Here is a 27,409-nt window from a genome sequence, read left to right on the forward strand (position 1 = left end):
GAGCTGATCGGGTGAACATGCAACCCAATTCTGTCTAGAAAGCATAAGATAGTATAGTGTAGTATAGCTGTGACGTCAGATCGTTTGCTATATCTTATGCACATCGTACCTTATTTTAAGCACAAATCTAATGCTTTTTAACCACCAGGACTTTTCTGGGGAATTGTATATGATATCTTACGGAACATAAATCGTACCGTGGGTACGCACCTTAAGAGCCAAATGATGTCAAGTTAATTTTCCTGGCATGCCCCTGCCTGGTATGTGCAGACACCTACCTTTCACCATTCATCTCCGCATAAAGTCAATGCCTTAATTAGAAGTAGTTCTGACCCAGGTCTTGCTAGCTCCAAACCTTACTGCACAATAACAAGTACATTTATGCAATGAAAAAGGTCCCTTATCGTTATGTTTAACATGTCAAATGAGCTTGCTTTCATTAAAAAAAAAAGCATCTCTCTTTATTAATAGAGGCCTAATGTGATTTCCAGCCGGGCGTTCAAAAGATTCTGAAAAATAAAATCTAATTGGTCTGCAAACAGCTGTATAAATGAACCCAGAGCAGTTCCATCACATAACCTCATCTAATCAAGAGCAGGGAATGATGGGAAATGCCTGTGGGCAACGCAGGAGAAACACAGGGCAAGAGAACACACGCCAACTATTTTCTGTACTGCTATTAAATCTTGTCAAATTTTGCTTAACAATCGGTAAACTGCAAAGTGGGCCACACTTGTACTGCAGCTCTCATTGCCCTTCTGACTTTAAAGCAGAAATAAGATACTCTTATCTAAACTACGATATACTGCAGACCTGCAGAGTCCTGGCAATAGTACTGTTTAAACATTTAAACATTTACTATAATTCCCTGTGAGGTACTATTATACTCTATAGATGCATATTAAGTGCCAAGTTTTACCGCCTTATGCTCATGCAGACAATGTGTACCTAGCATGCTAACCTTTGCCATGCACTAAGCTGACTGTCCATTGTTTGTCATGCTGTGTGCACACTGTTAGATATAACATTCGATTTTAACTATATAGTCAAAATCGAATCGAACTCTAATCGAAATCAAATGCACATTGAATGCTTTTAGCAGCATTCAATCCCGATGCGCGTTCACGTTTAGTGGAAATTGAAAAGAAAAATAGCATTGCCAAGCAAGACTTTATATTATAGTAGAAATGTAATCGAAATCAAATCGAATTCTGCATCTAACCATGTGTACACACCTTTAATCACTTCCATGTGTTGCCGGCACTACACCTATATTTCTATCTATCCCATATTTTTATGGAGGTTAATTAGCAGGGATAGTTTGACTGCTATTCCATGATGTAATAGACCATACACACTGTGGAGGTCATTCTAATTCATACCGCACAGGGGAGAAATGTTTAGCTACTGCAAATGCGCATAAACTTTTATATGTGCAGCCTCACCAGCCCGTTCGCACATAGCAGCACAGCTGTGGGGCGAAGGCCATGGGTAGCGCCCATGGGCATGCACAGCATTTCATAGGCATTCCCATTAAAACGCTAGGCGTTACATTAAAATTGCGGTGTGATGTGGGTGTCAGGGGTGGGTAGCTGACGTCTCCGGATGTCAGCTACCCACCTTCTTTCTATATCAGGGCGCTACAAAATGAAGTAACCAGAGTGACTTAGATTTACGAGCGCATAAGAAATCATCGAATGACTTCTGCCCTGCACGCAAGGCTGCGAATGGATGTTTATGCAAAACATCCATTCGTATGCATGCGGGGATATTCACGGTGCGAGCAGAGAGGAGTCATTCGCTGCGGGTGGTGTTTGGTTGGCTTGCAAAACTGCGAAATCCGCACAAGGGGCAATGTAAAGACATTTTCTGTGAGATTGCTTAGAAAATGGCCAGGGATCGCTACATGTGTACTTAAAGCATAAGTATTAATGCATAGCCACTCTTAATAGATTTAGGTTTTCATTAGAAGTATGCCCAAACTGTAATTAAATTAAATTACTAAAAAAACAAAAACAATACTCCTCTAGGTCTAGTCTGGTTAAAAAAAAAAATTGCTCAACAAATCTGAATATCACCATTATCACATTTGCACGCAAAGTCCAATTAGACAAAAACCTTAGATAAAGATGGTCGCCGTGCAGTAACAGCTGCCAGACACAATAAAGGCTCACAAGTCTGTGCATGTCATCTGAGGGGTAAGGGAGGGTAATTACAGGGCAAACAGGGCTCAGGGGGATACCCAAATATCATGTGCCATGTCACTGTGGTTGCCATGGCAGTCAGGTATAATAAAAATTCAAATCAACCTTGATAACATAAAAGAAGTGTTAAACACACACCTGCTTTGTTTCCAGGTTATTATTGCTAAATTCACACGGACTTCAATCTAACCACTTGCCTGGCATATAAGTATGTAATAAGACACACACAGAATATAATGCTTTATGAAAAACTATGTAATAAGACACCCACAGAATATAACGCTTTACAAAAAAAAAAGTGCATTTTACCGGAATAAAAATGAAGACACCCAGTGCAAACGAGTCAAACATCACTCAGCCATTATGTGCTGCCACTGAAGAGAGCCCTGTCTGCAGAAGCATCTAACATCTCCAGGGAAGAAACAAAGTCCAGCGAGGCCCCCCCCCCCCCACAAATAGTCCCCACACCCTTTTTGGGTGGCGAGTGGTGGGGCTGCCTATGCCAAGTGTGAATATGTTCAGCAAATACAGAGCAGTCCACAATTTGTGGCACTATTGTAAATAAAAGTTAAGAAGATTGTGTGGTTTCAAAACAAATTCAACACCAGATGATAATATGGAGCAGAACACTATCTGCATGTGTGTGGTCATTTCAGACATTACTGGCACGGCTACTGTGTTATATACCTCTTTCAGACAGAACTGTCTGAAAATCCCAGAAATTACCCAGCATTTTAAATACCGCGAGCAGCCTGACCCCACTTCACACAGAAGAACAAATTACCGGGTTAAAAATTTCTGCCCAGTATTTTGCTGAATAACACGGTTATTTCTTCTGTGTGAAAGCGTCAACCCGGGTCGAAAACCCTAGGAATTTACCAGGGTCGGAGACCAGGAATTTATGACCCAGGTTGACCCTTTCACACAGAAAAAGGACCTGTGTTATTCACGAAATTACCGGGAAGAACCGCTTCACCCGGTAATTTCATTTTCTGTGTGAAAGGGGTATTAAGACCTAAGAGTTCTGCTATATTTGACAACTTCAATTAAAAAATCTTCATTTGTTCTGCCAGCTAATACTACTCCTATTGCCAGCCATAACAGTTTGTGATCTTGTCACATTGACTAAGCATTAGAACCTTTAAATATGTACCTATAGTAGTTGTTAATAACATAAGCAAGGCTGGCTAGACATTAGAGACCCCTATTTTTGCCTTTAGGTTTTCACGTCTATATCCACACAAAACTACACAAATAAGATACTTTGAAAGGTACATTTTATCAATACAAAAAGTTAACTTTTATGTATACAGTTCTACCAACATTATAGCACCTAATCCAATGTAAACCTGACTATCTGAGACGTACTGTAATCTGTTGGAGAAAAAGAACGCTCTCATCTGTGAAAATGAATAAGAACGCTCTCATCTGTGAAAATGAATACAGACAGGGCAGCTATATCCTCATTATCCATGAATGTGAAGAGAAAAAATGGGAGAACTTTATTTTGAATCTTTGCGATGGAAGCTCTGCATAATTATACCTGCAGGGCCATCAGTAGGATCGATAGCACTGCGTGCAATAATACAGCAAGTCGTCTTTGATTTCAAACTTCTGTTCAATCTTGTTAAAACAAAGACTTTCACTTAATTAAGTGCCCAAAAAACATCAATATGTTTTAAAGTAAGACTTATTTGTTTCAGTCCTGATAATCACTGGGGAAAAAACTAATATTGGATTTATCAATGGCAAAGTTTCTCGTCAGACTGGATCATATATCATGGTGGGAGAAATATACCCTCACATAACCTCAGAGGGTGAAGGGATATGGGAGGAGTGGAATATGGGCCAGATGTACTAAGCTTGAAAAGGGATATATTGGAAAGTGATAAACCACCAGCCAATCAGCTCCTACCTATCACGTTACAGGCTGTGTTTGAAAAAAGACAGGTATGAGCTGATTGGTTGGTGGTTTATCACTCTCCATTATATCAATTATTAAAGCTTGATGCATCTGGCCCTATGTAACATAGGGAGACCATCTTTATTAAGCCAAGAAAATGTGTTACATTCAATATGCCAACTCAGAAAATACTATACTTACCTGAGCGGCGTCGCATTTGATGCAACTGGAGCCAGAAGTTCTTCAGCTGGCAAGGTTGCCTTACATGCCATTGTGCAGCCCCACGGTATACAGTCACTATGTTAAACACTACTGTGAACAAGACCGTGACTAGGTCGACAAACCATAGGTCCACACTGCCAAATAGTCGACACAAGCTTATTGCTTGTGTTTTTCATACTTTACAATCCAAGTGGGCATAGAGTGGGAACATAAGAGTGTAATTAGTGGTTGACTTTAAGACTATCAATCATCTATACCGTAACCCAACCCCACATGTGCCAGAGATTTAGAGGAGGGGATCTAGCACTGGCAAATCCACGTGTTTTTGGCAAATTTGTGGGCAATTTCACCAATGTGAATTCAACCACAAAAAGAGAAACAGCATGGGTGAAACATATTTAAAAACGACAATAAACATCTGTGATTGAATACTGATGAGTGAATCATTACTGTTTTTTCTTCTGCTGGAAAAAAAACCCGGCAATGATAGAACACCCCCCCCCCCAGTGTGTAAATGTCCATACTGCAGAAACTACTCTACATAAACTCTACAAATTTCCCATAGAAATAAATAATCGTATGTCTCTGTATAGTCTACAGCAGACATGTCCAAACCGTGGTCCTCCAGCTGTTGTAAAACTACACATCCCAGCATGCCTTGCAATTGTTTTAGCATTCCCTAATAGTAAAACTGTGGCACAGCATGGTGGGACTTGAAGTTTCACAACAGCTGGAGGGCCATAGTTTGGACATGCGTGGTCTACATTATCTATGGTCTCTTTCTACCACAGCTCTAGAACACTGCTTATTCTTCCATATAAAATTAATCTTTATTTCTTCAGTCTCCAGCTCCTATCCAGTCAGCCTGGTAATTCTCTGGATCAGTAACTCATATCCTCGGTCTTCAGCTACGGTCCAGTCAGCCTGGTAATTTTCCATATTCTAGCAGGGTTGAAATGCCTAAACAAAGTCCAGGAATTTTTTGCCTGGGACCCATTGACACCATCACTAGATCTGGGTCGACCTGAAAAGCTAGGCTGGTGTGAAACGGGCCCTATTGAAAGCCCAGGCAGGGGGCTGCGTCCTGCACATCAGGGGCTGCTAAAGCCCACACTTCCTTGTGACGGTTCTTGGTGAAGACCACTCAACAGTTTAAGATTCTGCAACAACCACTGTCTTGGGTCACATCAACTCCTCCCACTTGTCCCTGGCATTCCCTTCTTCGATGATCAAGAACTATATTAAGCCTGCAAAACTACAGTTACCTGTGTACAAACCCATTTGCTATCAAGACCTTCAATAGCCATTGTGGGGGAGCGATGGCGTTGCAGATGATCTGATGTGGCATCCTAGGAATCAACCCATCACTTTACTTAATCTTTCCTTATTACACTAATTTAACATAATGGGGGTGTTCAATTGGTGCCGAAGTTTTCATATGGGTGACAAAATCTGCACTTAGACATTTGTAGACTGAATTTCAATTAGACCTATTTAATTAAAGTGCAGATATTTTTGCTTATTCGAAAAACAGGGCATGGTTGAAAAACATGTGGATCAGTCAGTGACTTACTTACAGATTCACATTTTCTGTGAAATTATGGGTGCCTTTGCCCAGATTTTAGTCAGTTTCTGTCAATCTAGTTTAGACTTAAAAAAAACTTTTTAAATTGCATCAGCAAAAAAGGGTGAACACGCCCACATTTAAATACAAATGGCTAAAAATGTCCTGTTTTTTTTTCAGAAACATAAAAAAAATGGGACAAATTGAATAACGGTAACCCCAAATGTCTCTCTGTCAGTCCACATAAGAAGTATCTTTACCTCCTGCTATACTGCACTGAACATCTATCAGTCCTCCTATTACGCTTTACTTAGTTACAAGTATTTGCACATGGCACTGCTCGTGTGGAGGTCTATTATTGCTCAGCGGAACTAATACCTGCAGAGCGTAAAGCATCTAGTTTTTCCTTTATGTCTCATCTCCCTGATGTCATATCGAGATGATACATGCTTCCGTTTCTTTCTAGGTCACTAAGCTATACAATAGTGAAAAACAGGTAGGAGGAACCTGCTCACAATCAATAGGGAAATAGGTCATTAATACTCAAGGATAACGGCTACATATTGCATATTGGTCCTGCCATATTTCACGATTCCTGGTGGGCTATGACTGTCACACATGTTGGCCTCATCTACACCCTACAGCTCCTCCAGTAATACATATAACCCAGGGCTAGGCAACACCGGTCCTCCAGATGTTAGTGAACTACACATCCCAGGATGCTTTGCATTAGTTTTGCTATGTGGCCATGCTGAAACTGATACAAGGCATGCTGGGATGTGTAGTTCATCAACAGCTGGAGGGCCGGTGTTGCCCAGCCCTGATATAACCTCTCCCTTTAACTCTTCCAATTATAATACAAACTCTTCCTATCACTCTAGTCTATCTATAGATTGTTGAACTAATACATATGAAATCTCTCAGCAACTCCTCCTGCACTGGAGGGTTTGCAGTCTGAAGACAAACACCTTTCCTGCTATGTTTTCTAAGGTGAAGTTGACTGCAGCATAGACACCCAACCTCCCCCTGCTTCACACCACACTGTCACAAGAAACTCAAATGAAGCGTGGTCACACATTCTCCCCCGTTCCTGAGACTTCTAATGAAGTGATACAGGATCTCTACTTTATCAGAGGTACAAACCAGAACATGCAAGTCAATCTGTAAGATCAACACCAATATCTTTTTCACTATGAAAACTGACCCGATATGTATCCATTTTTATCTACAATACATTTTGGGAATATAGAACAATGACACACTGTAGGTAGTCCTCAGAAATAAAAAGAGTGAAAGAACACCACTTATTTAGGATTGTTACCATTTGTTTTATTCTTAGCCACATAGATGGGGTTATTCTATTTCTACCATGGCCGGACTAAGTCCATCCACTGAAATCAGCACCACTGATGTCTGCATCATGGAGCTGATTCTAAGTTATTCTGTCACCGGCGTGGTCTCACTGTGGACCAGTGACGTTTTTACCTATGGGCTGCAGCACCACCACCCCCCCCCCCCCCCAGGTAAAATCCGCCACTGTTGTCTGCCTAAGTGAAGCCAGATGTGGTCTCTCCTAAGACTCTCCTCTAGCCTCCAAAATTTCAAGTATTCCCTGAAAACTCACCTCTTCAGGCTACCTTACCATATTCAGGACCCCCAGACAACCTCTAGTAGCAATTGTATCCCATCAGGACCATCTTTTAATCTGATGGGACTGCCTTATGTATCCCACCTATTATCCCTATAGATCAGGCATGTCCAAACTATGGCCCTCCAGATGTTGTGAAACTACACATCCCAGCATGCCTTGCCATAGCTCTAGCATTTCCCAATAGCAAAACTGTGGCAAAGCATGGTGGGACTTGAAGTTTCACAACAGCTGGAGGGCCATAGTTTGGACAGGCCTGCTATAGATTGTAAGCTTGCGAGCAGGGCCCTCCTACCTCCTTGTCGGTTTGTATCTACCCAGTTTGTTCAATCACTGTTGTTTCCAATTGTAAAGCGCAACGGAATATGCTGCACTATATAAGAAACTGTAAATAAAATAAAATAAGGGCACTTGTGTAGTTTCACGGCGGCAGGAAAATCGCATCGCATGAGATCGCGTGCGATGCGATGGTAGCGATGGTACTTTTATAGTTTCACGTTTCCCCTGCCCGCGGATCACACCCCATGCAATTGGATCGCATGCGATGAGATTTAGCACACCCCCACTATCCACTCCACCCCGAAGCATGGCGAGCGCAGCGTGCCCCGCGAGGGGACGCGGTATGCGTCCTCCTGACATGTTCATACCCCCACTATCCACGTTGGCATGGAGTTGATTTTATAAAGTGTGGCGAGCACAGCGAGCCACCGAGCCCGAAGGGTAGTCCGATGAAAATGAGCCCCGTGAGGGGACGCGGAATACACGTCAAGTAATCCGCATCCGCTCGTCACGCTTTGGGCTCATTTTCATCGTCCGCTCGCAACGCTTCGGGCTCACCACATTTTATAAAATCAACTCCACGCTGAAGTGGATAGTGGGGGTATGAACAAGTCGGGAGGACGTCCGCTCGCCATGCTTCGGGGTGGCGTGGATAGTGGGGGTGTGCTAAATCGCATTACGATGCGTGGGCAGGGGAAACTTGAAACTACAAAAGTATCATCGCACGCGATGGGATTTCCCTGCTGCCGTGAAACTACACAAGTACCTAAATAATTCTGTGAGACTACTCTTTCATTACTGTGACTGACAGTGACTTCCTATTGGAAGTCCAACCTGCCAGTCACTCAAGGCAGTCCCATTGGGAGTTGTTCCATCTCTCCGGGATGGCTCTCTCTGCGCAGCTGCAGGGCAGCCCCAAAAATGTGTTCTGCGCATGCACAGTACCCCTTTAAAATAATCTTTGAGTACTGCCAAAAGGTAACACTATATAACACTAACATAATGCAATGCTGTAGGATCTCTTGAGCATAGCTCTAAAGCTTTTGCCTAAGTACAATGTCCTGACAGCCAAAGGCTTGGAGTGCAGGTTGGTACAGTTCAATAGCCATGGCTAAACATGCTGTAAACATGGTCAGCTCTCTAATTCTGTCTGTTGCAGTTAATGGTCATTCTTGCTCATTATTTCAGCCAGTTTAGAGAAGCATCTCATGTTTTATCTTAGAAACACAAGGTCTGAGATGTACTAAGCCTTGAAAAGTGATAAAATGGAGAGTGATAAACAACCAGCCGATCAGCTACTCCCTGTCGTTTTTCAAACTCAGCCTGTGATATGGCAGGTATGAGCTCATTGGCTGGCTGTTTATCACTCTCCATTTTATCACTTTTCAAGCTTAGTACATCTGGCCCAAGTAGAGGTGCAAATACATCTGACAGTTGCAAAACACCTCCTAAAATATATAACTGCATTAGGCTGACAGTGCATGTAAAAAACATAACTTCAATGGGGAAATGTATTATTAATGTAGCAACGATAATTGCGTAGTAGTGTGTATACAGAAAATAGGGTGTTCTCTATTGTTTCAGCTGTCAAAACAAAAAAAAAATGTGGATTGTTACTTTGATCTGTCAGGATGTACCTAGCTTTAGGCTGTTACAGTTAAAACCAAAGTAACGTGACAACTACAGAAAGGACAAATGGTTCAAATATACTGCAGTAGTTCCTAGTATATAAACACAATATATAAACACATTGCTTGTATGAAAAGTAATCACCATGAAATGTGACCCAAAGCTCACATTTCCCATATAGCAATCTTTAGTGGGATGGAGGAATCAGTAATAAACCAGACACTGAAACAATACATTGTCAATGGCAAAATAGAATGGGAACAGCCACATATAAAAGGTTTACAGAATTTGTACATAGTCACTGGACACAGTCTTCTACTGCATCAACAAGAGTCACAAGCAATAAGAAGCCTGCACAATGCCCTAAAGTAGCATGACGGTGGTTCTCAGCTGTAGCTGTGCCAGATGTTTAACTGAATCATCAGCGGAGTGTTTTATATAATATGCATATGATATATATTTATATAATGAGAGGGTCTCCCATCCAGTTAATAGCACTCTTGGACAGGAGATGGATACTGAATTGCCTGGAAATCTCACAGTACAGAGACAACATAGGGCCTGATTCAGACCGGTTGGCTAGTCTGTGCATGTAAACACCGCCCACTGTCCGATCAAATGCTCAAAAAAAAAAAAAAAAAAAAAACACACCGGCCGAAGCGCTACGCTTACACATCCACTTGCATGTGGCCACACGTGTGAAAAATCATTGAATTATCATTGGGCGCACGTGTGAAAAATCATTTGATGGTGCGCATTGGATTGGATCCAGAGAGTATATGTGCGACACATATTATCTCGGGATTCGGCCCTGTCATGGCTGCAGGTAACAGAGTTGCATGAGATACATTACTTGTGGTAAGGGAAGAAAAATACCCTTTTCAGATTGCAATGCCGGGTCGATGCTTTCACATTAAACTCAGGTCGACCATTATACAGAGGGTGACCCAGGTTTAACCCTTATTAAGAACCCAGGTCGACCAAGGTTATAAGATTTGGTACTTACACACTGTACCTCGAACTGGAACCAACCTGGCAATTACCCAGGTCCAAGGTGCGGTGTGAAAGGGGTAACAGTAATGTAAATTATTAACCCTTTGAGTGCCAACGTTCTTGCAAGAGATCTGCAAATGATCCGCTAAAAATGCCAGGGCCGTAGTCGAGGAGTATGAATCACTTTAGTTATTGCCGGCAAATGATCTGAAGTCAATTATTTGAAGTTTAGTTAAATATTGCGCCCATCACATGCGCACAGCACGATGTTCTGTAACACATCACATGCTTTTTTTAGGAGATGCAATCTAGAACAAAAAGTACAGAGCACATCGCTCCCTGTATGGGAACCGGGTGTGGTATAGGATTCCGACAGTCGGGATACCGACAGTCATTAGCCCAATGTCGGGATCCTGACTGGCCAGACTCAGACAGCATGGCGAGCGCAACAAAGCCCCCTGCGGGCACGGTGGCTTGCCACCAATTCTATTCTCCCTCTATGGGGGTCATGGACGCCCCACGAGGGAGAATAGCCAGTGGCTGTCGGGAATCAGTCTGTGTTTTAACAGTCGGGATCCCGACGTCGGGTAAATGACTGCCGGGATCCCAACTGGCACCCATAGGAACCATTAGTCAAAATTGGCCATTAGGCAATATCTCACCGTATGTCCATGGCTTACAATTCATCATTTATCTGTACAGGTATACATTATGATGATTTATGCTGTTTACACAGCAAGAAGTTTATCCCACATAATTGACAGAGTATTCCCAAAGAAGGTACAAAATACCATGAGGGCCTACAGATGTAGCCAAGGTCATCATTACTGCGCCAATCACTATGTGTGACATACGTGCCAATTGGTGCAATCCCATTGCTAAGCGCTTGCGTCTAAGTCACTCCTGGCAGCTGATAGAAATGCCTTAAGCTGCGTATCGGTCCCGCGCCATAGGTCTGGCATTGGTGCGCCAGGCACAAGTGGCCGTGATGCAGCAGCGATGAGCGCAGCAAGATCTGTATCTCAGGGTCCTTCAGTGCATTAGAAACCCCACCTGACAGTACATTACTGTACTGCATTTTATTCATGCAAATGGATTGTAAGCTCTTCTGGACTATTTCACAATATTGTACCAAAATACATGAAGTTATTCAATTGCAGTTCTTCAAACAACTTAAAATATACGTGTGAAAACAGAAAAGTGTAAAAGACACCATCTAATAACAGGAATTATTAAAACCTGTCCTGTCCATAAGAAAATGTCCGCAGACTGCAAGGACACTGGAGACCGGATCTGCCATCTCTCCATGTGCATTGCTTCCTATTACCCAGCATGAGCTGCCATGCTATCCTGGCATGCATGGTACCAGCAGCAGCATAATGGCCGGGGTGCGAGTCTGTCATACTTGGAGAGGTGTGTATATGTCATGCCCGGATATTACTACTGTACACAGGGAGCAGGTTTGTGCTGTACACAATCAGTCTCCGTCCGCTCCCTCTCCTCTTTCCTCCCTCCCCGGCACTGACTTACCTCACACCGCCTGGGACAGCAGGAGTTCTGCTTCTGCCGGTAGCAGAGGTCGGGGCACGCCACACATATAAATCCAGAGACTAATGAAGACATGGAAGTCACGCAGAGCTGTGTAGTATCCTTTCCCAGGCTGAGCATGCTGGTTATACAGCGGGCAGGGCAGGGAAATGCAGGAATCCCTTCCTTGTCTCCCCTCCTCTCCAGTACCTCCACCCTCCCCCTCCAGCATCCTCCTCCTCCCCTACATCTTTTGTTCCCTGTCTCCGCTCTCACACAATGTGCCTGACCCAGGCCAGCAGCAGCACTGCGCTCTCACTGTACCTGCTCCTGCCCCTGACCTCTGGCACCCTATACAGTGCACAGTGATCCCACACGGTGCCACTTATATGTCATACATTAAACCTATAATATCCCCAGACTGCAGACACACAGATAAAGTATCTATATGTCCTTCAGAGCAAACCCCTCCCCTGCTGCAGATACTACCTTATTATCAACATGAGTTGTCTGTCAGCATAAGCTGCCTGAAAGTAAAGAGTCATGTAAATTCAAGTACACAAGACAAACTACACACACACTCAATGTAAATGTTAAATCAAAATGCTACTAGAGAAACATTTTGCGCTTTGAGGAACATTTTTTTTAATTATTATTTATAGTTTATATATATATATATATATATATATATATATATATATATATATATATATATATATATATATACACACACATACACATTTGCAAACAATGAGTAATTATATTATGGACACTGTTCCACAATTAAAATGCCCTGTAAATGAAACTGTAAATGTAAAAACACATACAGACTCAGACGCTGCAGTGTATTTCGCCCTGGGACACACGCCACCCTAATAACAGCAATCTGATGCTGCTGCTGTAGTTACACTACTTGGATGGTATTGCGGTCAAGTAAAATTAGCACCTTAATATAATGTGTGTTAATTAGATAGTATGTGGTAAGGTGAGAGGGGCAAAAATCACCTACTGTGCAGGCAAAGTGCTGTCTAAATTTCTTTTTGTTCATTTAAACTAATCAGCCGTATGCAACAGTGAGCAGATTACATGGAACTAAGCTTGTTAGGTTACACAGCACAGTAAGCTTAATAATAGGGTGGTTACACAAAAGTCATCTCACAGCAAGCTCGATCAAAGTATGAATTACTACTATATGCTCATTTTACACTTAAAAGCCCTATTATGGTTAATGGTGTGTCAATAAGAAACTGTTACCGTATTTTCTAATGCCGCCACATGAAGAACATTCCTATTGCCCAGCATGATCTCCAGGATCAGAAATTTATTTGCCCACACACACACACATATATATATATATATATATATATATATATATATATATATATATATATATATATACACACACACACACATATATATATACACACACACACAAATATGAGGAGTCCTACTCACGGAACAAAAATAGTGTGATCAGGAAATACCAACAGTGGATGGGTGGTGGCTCGCTATGCACACCATCTATACTATTGTCCCTCTATGGGGGTCGTGGAACCCCACAAGGGAGAATAGCCGGTGGCTGTCGGGACCCCAAGTGTCGGGGTTTCGACTGTCGTGATCCCGACATCGGGTTAATGACCGTCAGGATCCCGACTGTCGGGAAACTGTCCGGCATCCCAGAGAATATGTACTGTCATTTACTGTATCCATTAGTCCAATAAATAATTTTGAGCAGATTTAAGGCGAGTTTGAGCTGGAAGCTGCTCAAAACACCAACTTTGAGCGGCTTTCAGCTCAAAGCCGCCCAGTGTGTATGGCCTGGCGATGAGAGATGCGCGCTCCTGCATCATCGCCGGGAAAGCCATTCATCTGCTGGTATTACCAGCAGATGAGCGGCTTTGAGGATGGCTATGCAAAGCCGTCCACCCCCTGCTGACAGAGTGGGGCAGGGGGAAAGCCAGAGCCGAATTTCCCATTAGGCACGTGCCTAGGGGCGGCACATGTTTGGGGGCGGCACTTGGATGCCTCTTATAGTACTGTCAGCCCAAAATGTACCAATAACTGCAAAAGATCCACTGTACTGTACTATATTCCATCTTAAATCCATTATATTGGCTATTATCAAATGAGGGCTTATAAGTAATCAATAAAAATAATACAATTAGGCGGGGGAGGGGTGCAAACATTATTGTTGTGCCTAGGGGCGCCCTCATCCCTAAATCCACCCCTGGGGAAAGCCTCTCAGTGTGTATGCACTGAGCGACTTTCCCCCCAGCGATGATAATGGTCACCGCTGTCCTTACTCACTGGGCATAATCCCCCGGTGTGTATGGGCCTTAACGCTTCATGTTGGCATTATTTTAGCATTCATCTCTCTGCAAGATTGTGCAAATTCCCCAACATGGTTGTATAGATCATCAACATTAATGTGCATATCCATCGGCAGTTTAAATGCAGTGCAGCACCACTTTTTTTGCCATGTATAACTTTTATTACATTTCCCACATGCAAATACATAAGGAATCTATTGTGCTGTACACACTATGCGATTAGGGTTAGGTTTCAATTCGATTTTGACTATATAGTCAAAATCAAATCGAATAGACATCTAATAGTTTTCAGCAGCATTCAATGCTGATTCGATCCTGATGCATTCAAATCTAACAGAAAAATAGACTGTGCAGGGAAGACTATATAGTACAGATCTTTACTATATAGTCCAAATTGAATGTGTACACTACGTCGTGTAATTCAATTCCGATTGAATCTGGATTGAATAGAAAATGAATAGCACCATGTGTACGGGGCTTACAGGGAGCTTTAAAATGTTGGAAAGACTATAGTAGAGGGGATTCCAAACTTTCTTGAATCATGGAATCATAAAGGATCAGAATATTAAAATCAGCAAAGGTTACTAAATTAAGTAAATTTTGACCACCTGTCATGCTTAGGTTTAGTTATGTGGTAGACAGATTTCAGCCACTGATTGTCCAATATTTTATGATTGGCGGCCACCAGCATACATTTTGCCTATTACATTGACCATGCATAATCGAATTGTTTCCTAGGCCACCAACCCATTGCATCTTTGCAAGTGCCCAATGTCCAGAGGCACTTGCAAAGTGTCCTTCCTCAGACATTGCTGTCCGTCAGCATCCATCACAGACCCCAGGATAAAGGCTGGGTGTTACTGTGTGCACGGGGTTGGTAGGAACAGGCTGAGTGTGTGTGTGTGTGTGTGTGTGTGTGTGTGAGATTGAGGCATAGGGCCTTATTCTGATCGGTGCGGATATTCCCGCATGCGGACGGACCGCCGATGTTGATCGTCTGCGCATGTGCAGAGGTCACTCTGCGCATGTGCAGGCGATTTCGCCGCACGGATTCTTTATACGCCGCACAGGGGGCGTAGAGGGGCGTGAGGGGCTACTTAGCCTCATTACCCTATGCATACGCCCCGCGTTTCATGGGCGTTCCCATGCAAACGCGGGGCGTATGCATGGTAATGAAGCCGTGACGCGTGTGTAGGGGGCGGGCATCTGACATCGCCGGATGTCAGCTGCCCGCCCCCATACATGATTTCACACGGACAAGTGTCCGTGTGGTCTTGTGTTGCGGGACCTGGTGGAGCGTGCGGCCCTGCATTCGATGTTCGGCGACCATCGAATGCAGGGGCTGCTCCCAAGACGGAGGAGGCGTATCCCCGTCCAATTTCATGCGGATCGCCACATATCCGCGTACGGACGGCAGGTGGCGATCCGTATGGAAGGCGGGGATTCGCCTGCACGGTTGCGGCCGCATATTCTGATCGGGCCGCACCGATCAGAATAAGGCCCATAGTCTGTGCGTTACTGTGTGTGTGTGTGTGTGTGTGTGTGTGTGTGTGTGAGATTAGGGCATAGTCTGCTCGTTACTGAGTGTGTGAGATTAAGGCATAGTCTGCACGTTACTGTGTGTGTGTGTGTGTGTGAGATTAAGGCATAGTCTGCACGTTACTCTGTGTGTGTGTGTGAGATTGAGGCATAGTCTGCGCGTTACTGTGTGTGTGTGTGTGTGTGTGTGTGTGTGTGTGTGTGTGTGTGTGTGTGTGTGTGTGTGTGTGTCTATATCTAGGAGGAGGGGGGAGGAACCAACATTTATCTTGCCTCCTGCCTGGAGCGTGGGCGAGCGAAGAGAGCCCCGCAAGGGGACTCAGACGCACGGCGCCATGAAACTACACAAGTACCGACCCTTTTCCAGAGCCGTGACCTCGGAAATAACCCAGAAAGTGGACAGTAGGTACTAGAGAGTAAGTTACCCAATGTATATAAATTATAGATGTACCCCAGAAAAGTTCTCTATCTTATATCTTACCTATACATATGTGAAGAAACTGTGTGTACAGTATGCATTTTTAGGCTATGCTTGGTGAGTGGATGGGCCCACTTACTATTAAATATTTTCATCTAATTCCTCTAAAACACCCATTTTCAGGGGTTAGCCACGAATATTAAGTAGTCCATGCATGTATCACAGAGGGACCACAGCAGTAATTGGAGATCCCTCCTGCATCCCCCATAGGTTTCTATGGGGGATGCAATGCTGCCCGATGTATCTCTAATACTGCAGACGGGCAGTGTGGTCAGCATAGGGGGGGTGTCACCTCATGTGCAGATCCCCAGGCACCGGTGGAGCAAAGTACAAGGACGGAGCCCTTGTCCCTGCTTCTGCAGAGACATACATTTGGGAAAAAGGATTGCATATTGCAATGCGAATCTGGGCGGTAGATGCCAACCAGATTGCATTGCATATGCATTACTATATTAAATGGGCCCCTATGTGCTCACGGGCATCAGCTTCATACTTCCACCAGCCAGATAACGGGGAGTAGGAATCAAACTTCGAAAGAAAGATATCTTTAGCCTGCAAACAGAACATTTCCTTTGGTATCTCAATAAGTAAACAATGAATTAATGCCCTAGAGAACTGAATGGAAAGTGCAGAAAGACAGGCTCCATTTTTCCATTAACCCTGCCTGCATTGTCTACAATAGAATAGACTAGTCCCAGAAGTAATGGCTACTACAAGTTTACTGCTGTTGACATCTAACTTTTCCTGAACATCATATATGCAGGAACCCCCACTCTTCATGGGTGTGGTACAGGGATCCTGACAGTCATTAGCCCGATGTCGGGATCCCGACTATCCGGACTCAGACAGCATGGTGAGCGCAACTAAGCCCCTTGTGGGCTCGCTGCGCTCGCCACCAATTCTATTCTCCCTCTATGAGGGTCATGGACCCCCACGAGACAAAAAAGCAGGTGGCCGTCGGTGTTTTGACAGTCGGGATCCCGACGTCGGGACCCCTGTCCGGCACCCTTCTTCATTCCAAGGCTCTGACTGGCTGCCACATACTGAACTGACAATATGTATGCATCCTATATTCTACTCACAGATGTCTTCAAAGAAGGTCTACCAAGGTTAAAATATAATTTTGGGAACATGAAGTACAGTATACACAAATAACAAACATTGACAATGAAAGTCTGCTAGACTGGAAAATATGGATATTCCTGTGGGACAGAAACACTTTATTGCTGGCAGAAAATGTAATTAGATCAGCTTTTAATGCAATTCCCCTTTGTCAGTTTTTGCCTCCTCTCTAGATCCCAAGTCCACTGGCGTAACTATCGTCCCGCAGCCCCCGCCGTGGCGGGGAGGCGCTGAGGGTTATGTGGGCGCCGGGGGGGCTGCGGGACGACAGTCACTGTCTGGCTGCCTGTGTGCACTGTCCGGATCCCAGCTCTCCCGGCTATTGCCGCAGCGCTGCTCTCACTGATACAAAAAGTGACACTTGGAAAATGGCTGCCCCCATACCGCAGACAGTTTTTCGTCTGCTGTATGGGGGCAGCCATTTTCCAAGTGTCACTTTCGTTAGCAGCAGTAGCCGGGAGAGCCGGGACCCGGCGCGGACGGATGCGGGCCAAGGTAAAACACACACGCACACAAACACACACATACACACACACACGCTCTCCCCCCGCAATCCCCCCCCCCCCCTCGCGCGCGCCACGGCTCCCCGCTGCTTGGGTTTTTTTTTTTTTTTTTTTAGGGGGGGGGGGCGCCCCCCTGCACTTTCGGCAGGGGGGCGCACAATTATTAGTTACGCCTAAGCCCAAGTCAACAAGTTATGCTGCCCATACTCTTGTGAGATATTGCATGCAATCATTCGATTTCAACCACATCTGGCCGATAAATCAAATGATTGTATGCATTTTAAGGGGACATTCGATGCAATGCGCTGGCCCGCCGGTCGAATGTCAGGTCTCAAGATCTTATGTGCTGCTGCACATATTATCTATCGAATCGCAGGAGCGATCGCTAACCACATGCGATGCTCGAATGCAATCCGCAGGTGTGGGGCAGAGGGAATGCTTTTTTATCGGCATGGGGAGAGGGAACCGGAGGGACCGCTGGTGGCGTGGGAGACGGCGGGCAGAGGGCGGCGTTATGTAGCGCAAGAAGTAGCGCTAGCGTGTGACGGGGGTCTGTCAGTGGTGGCGGCAGAAGTGTTTAAAACACTGGTCAGCCCTCAGCTTTCTGTCGCTGCCCAGTGTTTAAACAACTCTGCCGCTTCTTGCACTACATAACGCCGCCCTCTGCTGCAAGGGGGGCACTTTAGCACCACAAGATGCGGTCGGGTTCGATGGACATTTCACTGCGATGTTGCATCGAATCCGATCGCATAAGTGTATGGGCAGCATTACAAAGCTATTTGCCCCCTGTATGTCCCCTTGACAGAAGAATCAGTTAGCATTGCTTGGCAGCAGTAAACTGCTTAGGATTCATGGTTTTAGCAGGCTTCTAGCCCAAGCCACAAAGCACTGACTTTTTGTGTAATTTCCAGATCTACAGCTCCATCAGCTTGCTGCTTGATGTGAAAAACAGAAGGTGTCGCTAGGAAAGCCTGTAATGCAGAGAAGCACTTAACAGTCCCTGGCTTTCCTACATAGAGATTAAGGAGGACTTTTATCAGCAGCATAAGTGTCCTCACACTGGCACTTCGATGACACTGATTAGACCAGACTCCGTGCAGTAGTCAAATTAAATGCCAGGGCAGTATATTACCGTGGAACAGAAACAATGAAACACATTCACTACTTGTCATGCTCCCTTACCAGTCATCAAACAAATGAATAACATAATAATGAGTGTATGAGTATTCTACAACTCTTAGCTATGGGGACTATTCATGTGTTTCTCTGGGGTGAAGATTGTTTGTTTTCACTACACACCGCATCATTTCGATGCAATATATAGTTAAGTACTGTATATTCAGGTACACGCATTGATGCAATAATTAGAGCCCTTGGAGATCAGGACTTCTGCTGCAGTCCACCAAGAAAACATGATCTCAGCAAGCTGGACCTTTGTAGAGAGAAGGCTCTGTATGGCATCCTAAATGGCAAAAATAAAATTTAAAGGTCTATTTATGCAGCAGTTAAAATCCTGTTGTTAATTAGTGACTAGTTACCAACTGATCAAAATGACAGAATGACATAACAGTAATGTCAGCACCGGTGGCTGGGCATGACCCAAGGCTCAGCTTACATATCACTTCTTTAAAAAAAAAAAAAAGGCATCTCCATATATACAGTATGGCATGAAGAACTTCTTGAGGGAAGAAGGGCAGAGAAGAGAATACTATTGTATCTCTCTGCTTTCTCCCTACCCCCATCAGTGACACCAGTCAATCACCTGGCTCACCAATGGCTCCGCCCCCTATCCAGTGTTTATAATGCAAAATGAACACTGCCATTTAAGTAATGGGTGACAAAGACCTGATCAATATTTTTAACCCATTGATTTAACTCAGGGAGAGTATATGAAGTGACCCTACATATGCCGGCTCACCTTATAATGCTGAGGTCTGCTACCCCCCTAACCTGTATGTATGTGAAGTGACCCAGTACTCCCTGGGTTCCTTGCTGTCAATCTAGTCCACCAATTGACTAGATCCTAGACACACTCCCCTTTCTATTAGTTACTCCTCCAACATTCACCTGTTTCTCCCAAAAAAAACTGAATATAATAAAGACACTGGGGATGAGGAGAGTAGATTAAAAAATCTATATATTTTAATGAAATATTTTGGATGGTGTAATGGTTAGCATTACTGCCTCACAGCGCTGAGGTCATGAGTTAAATTCCCACCATGGCTCTAACTGTGCGGAGATTATATATTCTCCCCGTACTTGCCTAGGTTTCCTCTGGGTACTCCGGTTTCCTCCCACAATCTAAAAATATACTGGTAGGCTAATTGGCTCCCAACAAAATTAACCCTAGCATGTCTGTGTGCGCGTGTACATGTGGTAGAGAATATAGATTGTAAGCTCCACTGGGGCAGGGACTGATGTGAATGTTCAAATATCCTCTGTAAAGTATATAAAGTATATAAGAAACTGCTAATAAATAAATAAATGAAACAATAATTGTACGGGTTAAGTATCCTTTATCAAAAATCCTCGGGGCCAGAAGCATTTTGGATAACAAATTATTCCATATTTCGGAATATTTTTATATTTGAATGAGGTATCTTGCATTTATGTTGTAAAAACACATCAAACACATCAAATACACACAAATAAATTTTATATGTGCAAGAAACAAGGTTTCAAAACATGAAACAAAGTTTGTGTAATATTTCAGGCCATGAATATGAATGCCAAGCAATCATGTTCTTGCACATATATAGTGCCAGTTACATACCATGTCCCCAGTAGTGATGTTAGCAAAAAAAGAAAAGAGTACATTCTGGAAACTATGGTTTTTGGAACAATTTGGATAAACGATATCTGGATAAGGGATACTCAACCTGTATGATCTATCTTTTTTTTATTATTATTGTTACAGGAAGTCCAGGCCTATAGCACAGACTGAACAACATTGCCATGACTGTTCAGGCTACCGGCACTTGTACTTGACATCTCCAAGCGTTGGTATGCCGGCTCTCCATATAGCGTTAATAGGACCTAGGTCGTATCACCTGATTTACCAGTTCACACTTCCCGGTAACCTCGGTCAATCAGTGTCCAACCGAGGTCGCCCCAGATTTTTTTTTTTTTTACAGGAACCCCTTCACACCAAGATGCGATTAGGGTTTACATTACAACAACCCAGGTCAAATCAGCATTGTGAAAGGGGTATTATAACAGTGTTCTGGACTGAAACTTACTAGGCATCCCAGTGCCACTGCTTCATCTTATTACCCATACATAATCTTTCTGGCTTTCTGTGGAAGTCAGGGTCAATTTTTTCTCAAACACAGCCTGTAGCATGGTAGTTAAGAGCTGATAGGGTAGTAATTTATCTCTCACAACATTGTCTCTATCCAAGGCTCTTCACCAGTGGCGCCAAGAGGGAGGGGGCATTGTGAGCTCTTTACCCAGGCCAGGGTCTGATGGAGGGGCCCGTGGGAGTCCCAGGTCCTGCTGCCCTCCTTCCCCGTTGTAGACAGCAGGCAAGCAGATAGAGAGGACTGACTGCTGTAGCAGCAGCCAGCCTCTCTCCTATGTGCGGTGAGGTGGCGATCTTACATACCCCTGCCGCCTACCAGATGTACTATAACCGTCCAACACTGCTAATAAATCTATGTATTACCGCAAGATCGCCAAAAGCTCTGCAGGGCCCTGGTAATCTTGCTTTAATACATAAACTCTTTTGTACATTACAAAAAATACAGAGTTTTACTCACTTGAGTACAGAGTTTTGTGGACTTCACTCTTAAAATAGCATTTCCTCCAATGCAGTCACTAACTTTAAGAAAATGATTGCTGCACTTACTGATATTACTATATCCTTTGTCATTTCAGCGAGGACAACATGGAGTCCTCTAATAACAAATGTGTGACAGGATAGCCGAATGCATTATAACATACGGTCTCTCCTTACTTACAGGTATAGCCTTATACCACAGATTTTGTTCCCAATTAGACTTAGTCATCAGTCTTTCCCAAATGTTTGTTCAGGAGAATGGACATGGCTGTAGGATGAAGGCTTCAAATCACAGATAAAGAACAACTTTGCTAGGCAGACAGCAGTGGGACAGAGCTGGAATACTAATGTCTCATTGACAAAACCAAGCTTTTTTTTCTAGTAAATATTTTTGTGCGAGCAATTAATGGCACACTGAGCAGCCTCTTCTCCACAAGGGAGACAGACAATTAATCAAAGCAAAACAGATACAATATTATAATAACCCTGAAACAAGAAGAACAATTACAACTCTTCACCCCATCACAGCATTTATACAAAAAGAGAGAAAAAGACTGAAAACTAATGTGGAAAATATAATTTGTGCATAAGAGTACAACTTGCATAGCTGCAGTAATAATAACAACATTAACATGATTATTGGCAAATGTAAATAACACAGATGCTCCATTTAAAGAACAATGAGTCGAAAATTCAAATAGCATTTTAAATATTGCTAGCAGATGTAAAGCTAATAAAACCTTCATGAACAGATCGGTACTCAAAATATTTATACTTCATAGTTCTAGCCATGCAACAGTACTTTTCTTGAATTATTATACTTTATGTAAGGCACCAACATAAACACAAAGATAAAGGTGCTCTGCACAAATGGGCTGAGGTGAGCAGTACAAATGACACAAAGTGGCAGTATGACCAGGGCAGCCGAGAGGTATGACGGTCCTCTGTAAAATTTTGGGGTGTGGCCTAATTGTGGGAGGTGTAGCTATCTACCCGGGATGGGTGTGGTTTGGACCAGGGCCCCCACCGGGCCCCTCCAGCAAGCCCGGGCCTGGGTAATTAGTACCCCCTCTCGGCGGTCCTGAGTATGACAATAGTATTGCTACAGCCACATGTCATTGTTCTGCTGCTCCAGACCACATTGCAGTGACTGCAAAATCTCACTGTAAAGATTAATGGCAATAGGCACACCTGGCTGTCCTATCACTCAGCGGCAGCACTGCTCACTGCTAGTTGTACTGATGCTGTAACAATGTTGTGGAAGTGATGTCATCATGTTGTGATGTTACCTAACACCAACCTGTCATTGGACATAAGAAACTTGTGTGCCATGAAAATGTCACAGGAACGTACGACCCGCTCACGAGCTGACGGCGCCGCCGACCCGCCGCGAAAAGACCCCTAATGTGATCGCAATCCGATCGCGACCCGCACCCACTACGATGGTTGTTTCTGAGATCCTACCTGCAGCAGGTAGGATCTCAGAAAAGACCGACCGACTAGCGGGGCCTCGCATGGGATCGGGATCGCATCAAAAGGGCAGTGAAATGGCCCAACACACGGGCAAGTTACATACAAACCGGTCGAGATTGTATCTAAATTGGCTCGTTTTGGGCCATATCGTCCTGGTGTGTACCCCACATAAGTCAGAAGCTGGCATTGCACAACACTCTTCAGTGCCCAGGATAAACAGGGTTGTTATCACAATTACAGGCCCTCTTTTGTTGTATAAAAACACACTGTACACTGAATGCACTCAGACGGATTCCTAGATCAAGCACAAATAATAATTGATTTTCTCTTAATTCTTAAGCTTACAACACAGGGGCGTACGTAAAACTTGGCTGACATCATAGCAACATTTTGAAGGGACCCCTTCTACAGAGAAGGGGGGATCTACATGGGTAAAGTGCGGGTATAGTGTGACACACATATTGAGTGGGGGTAAAAGGCATCACAAACACACACACAGGGGTATGGGCGGTTCAATGTCACACATGATGGGGAGGGAAGAGGAGTACAGGGTGTCCTACACATGGGTAAAGGGTGTACAATTTTGGAGACATCTAGGAGGGGGTTACTGGGTGTCTCACATACATACACACACGTACACACACAACGGTTGTGTACTAATGCAGTAATTTGGTGGCCAACTCTGTCTACAGCCATCATTGGGGGCGGGGCGGGCAAGGGATACAGACATACACAGACAGAGAGAAATAGAGAGGGAGAGGAAGAGAAGGAATTACATTATTACCGCAGCCTGTGCAGTGAGCACAGCAGTCAGACACAGGTCGCACCAAGCCCTTCCCCCAAAATGGCCACAAATCACGGAACGGATGGGAGCCAGCCAGGCTGGAGAAAACTTTGCCAGAGGGTGGGGGGACACACTGCTACATCCTCTGCGGCTGCAGATGCCGGGAGTAGGGGGCTATGTCAGTGACCGCTCTCTCCAGCGGGGTGGGAGAAGCAATGAGCATTTAGGGTAGATTTAAATGGGTGCAGGGGGAGCTGCGGACTCTAGAAACAGCTCAGCCCCCATAGCAGCTGCATCCTCGATAGTTACGCCACTGGTGCAGTAATTGTCCAGATTTTCTTGGTATTTAGGACGGTCTCTCCCATCTCCCTGACATTCCCAGGGTCTCATAAATAAACCAACTCTCTTTGGAGCTAAAGTACCTCATGAGTCCATGCACCAACAGTCTCTGTTGTGAATGTCTTCAAAATTCAAAGCTGACTCATTCCGTATATCATTTTTATGTGATGAGGTATCACTTGGTTTACTTGCTCTCTACACTCTGAGACCTGATGTCCTAACTTGTGACACTGCAAACACTTGCACTTTGGGTTTTTAAGTTTTGCACTCCTTATGTCTGGTTGTCTGCTTGATTACTGATTGCTGCCAACTTATGTGAAAGATATATATATATATATATAGCGGTTACACTCAGCAGTATTCGCCGGAGCAGCAGCAATGGTTCGTTCCCCACAGGTGACTCGGGTCAGAGACAATTCTAGGCCACGCCCCAGCCCTCTGACGAAGTCGATGACGAAACGCTTTGGAGCTTGGCCTAGCGTTGTCTCTGACCTGAGTCACCTGTGGGGAATGAACCATCGCTGCTGCTACAGCGAATACCGCTGAGTGTAACCGCTCCAACTTTGTGCTGTGTTGACAGCTGTTCATGCGATCATACTGCAGTGTCTAGTACCGCTCTGTTTGGTACGTGATCTCTGCTGCCTGTAACCTTTTTTATGTGTACCCTATTAAATGTTCCCAAACTGATTCATGCACTATGGAGCGCTCGCTCTCTTGATATATATATATATATATATATATACACACACACACACATATATATATATACACACACATATATATATATATATATATATACACACACATACATACATACATACATATATATATATACACACACACACACACACACATATATACACACACACACATCAATACATATTTCTGTGCAATTTTTTACTTTAGTGTGGTGTGGTATTTGTAATTAAAATAAAAGTTGTTTTGGCAGATAATACAAAAGAAAGGAGGGGTAACATCGGTAGACCTTTGGAGATTAGAGCACAAGTAATCCAACATCAGGGGAAACAATAATAGAGAATAATGTTTGCCTGCTGCCCACTGGTATAATCCAACAACAGGTGGTATGCAGAGTCACTAGCCATAGGTAGAGAGCAGCATTTTTACCAGACTGTGATGACTCAAAGGCAGCCTGGATTAAATCTTCCCTCGAACATATGACAGCTGGTACTTTCTAGATGACAGCAGGCGCGTAAACAGTCTGGGATACAACAATTCTGTATAGTGTGTGCTACAGTAATGAGTATTGCTGTCTCATATAGCTCAGCTCATGAGTTTAAGCGCCTGCTGTTGGGCAGCACGGATGGGGTAATGGTTAGCATTACTGCCTCACAGTGATGAGGACATGGGTTCGATCACCACCATGGACCGAACTGTGCGGAGTTTGTATATGTTTACTCCGGGTACTCCGGTTTCCTCCCACAATCCAAACATATACAGGTAGATTAATTGGCTTCCTACAAAATTAACCCTAGAATGTCTGTGTGTACATATACATGTGATAGGGAATATAGATTGTAAGCTCCACTGGGGCAGGGACTGATGTGAGTGTTCAAATATTCTCTGTAAAGCGCTGCGGAATATGTGTGCGCTATATAAGAAACTGTTAATAAATAAAATAAGTGCTGACCAGGCCCTTCGCTGTGTTGAGTTTATGATGTTATCTAGATTGTCTTCCAGGTGCTGTGGTTTCCTCAAACAATCCAAAATGACAATAATGGTAGGTTGACTGGAGTAACTCTAGTGTGTATGTGTGTGCTTGCAAATAATAGGGTAAATGTAATAGGGTCTAATGCTGTGTACACACCAGAACGATTTGGGCTAAATTCCCCCAATTTTGATGCAATTTCGACCTATTGTATGTAATACAAAGCAGAATTGTGAATGTTTTCAATGTGATTCCGAACCAATGCACGTCCCTGCTGGTCATTTGTTCTCTTTGGAGATTTTACCTGCTGCAGTAAGGATTTGTCAATCTCCCTTCAACTGGGTGCAGATCATGAGAAGATTGTTTGCAGATCGTGTACTGCTCTAACAGATCGTGCGACCATCGTATGATTTCAAGGAAATGGACACACGATCATGGTCGTCCTGGTGTGTACCCAGCATAAGTTGCCATAGTTCAAGGACTTCACCTGAGATGCCTATAATATTAAAGAGGCAATATCAGGTTGGTTTTGCCTTGCAAATGATTGCCTTTTTAAAAATACAGCCACTCTCAGATGAACTCGTGCACATCTGGGAACTCAGACCCTATTACACTTCCCTCCAGGAGGGGTGTGGTATATGGTCCGACAGTCATTAGCCCGACGTCGGGATGCCGACTGGCCAGACTCAGACAGCATGGCGAGCGCAACAAAGCCCTTTGCAGGCTCGGTGGCTCGCTATGCTCGCCACCTATTCTATTCTTCCTCTATGGGGGTCGTGGAGCCCCACAAGGGAGAATAGCCAGTGGCCGTCGGGGACCCCGAGTGTCAGGGTTTTGTGTGTCGGGATCCCGACATCGAGGTAATGACTGTCGGGAAACTGTCCGGCACCCCTCCAGGAGTCCAATTGTGCAGGGAATGATCATCTTTAAATGTATACTTAAGCCATAATTGCCTACACTCCTGCATTCTGCAGGAGACTCCCTGAAATAGCAGCAATCTCCCTCTCTCCCTGATAAGTCTAGCAATCTCCCTCATTTCACCTAGCCCACATTATGTAGCTGTTACATTTTTTGGGAAAAAAGGAATGAGATGGATGCATTTACTTTAAATCATCAGCGCCATTTCCCAGCACTGGTGATAAAACACAATGATCCCTATGGCTACGTGCATGTCTTGTGGCCATTTATATGGAACCACGTGTAAAACACAATAGATGAACAATCCCTGACACGTATCAGTGACTTTGACTTTTCTTTAGCAAGTATAGTAGCTCTTACTAACTGCTTTGGGGCCCATCTACATTTGGATATAAATCATTTTAAAAGATTCCTCTCAGATATAGCAGTACACACCCACGCTTCTAGGTGCCACGTTCAAAATATCTCCATATATGGAACTAGACCCGCCCTTTGAATGGAGCATAAACC

At 44.0% G+C, this 27,409-nt stretch overlaps 1 protein-coding gene across 9 annotated transcripts in view; it reads right to left on the minus strand.

The window, feature by feature from the left end:
• Nucleotides 1–27,409, minus strand: part of TANC2 (tetratricopeptide repeat, ankyrin repeat and coiled-coil containing 2) — a 454,397-nt gene that overhangs the window by 212,458 nt on the left and 214,530 nt on the right. Inside the window, exon 1 of one of the 9 annotated variants that reach the window (XM_083147493.1) lies at nucleotides 11,973–12,133. The exons of the other annotated variants lie outside the window; for them this stretch is intronic. The gene's annotated coding sequence lies outside the window, so the exon portion shown is untranslated. Of the gene's footprint in view, nucleotides 1–11,972; nucleotides 12,134–27,409 lie in introns of those variants that run through there. 9 annotated transcript variants of the gene reach the window in all.

This window comes from Crinia signifera, chromosome 6 (assembly GCF_055691185.1).
Source record: "Crinia signifera chromosome 6, ASM5569118v1, whole genome shotgun sequence".
NCBI classification, from domain to species: Eukaryota; Metazoa; Chordata; class Amphibia; order Anura; family Myobatrachidae; genus Crinia; species Crinia signifera.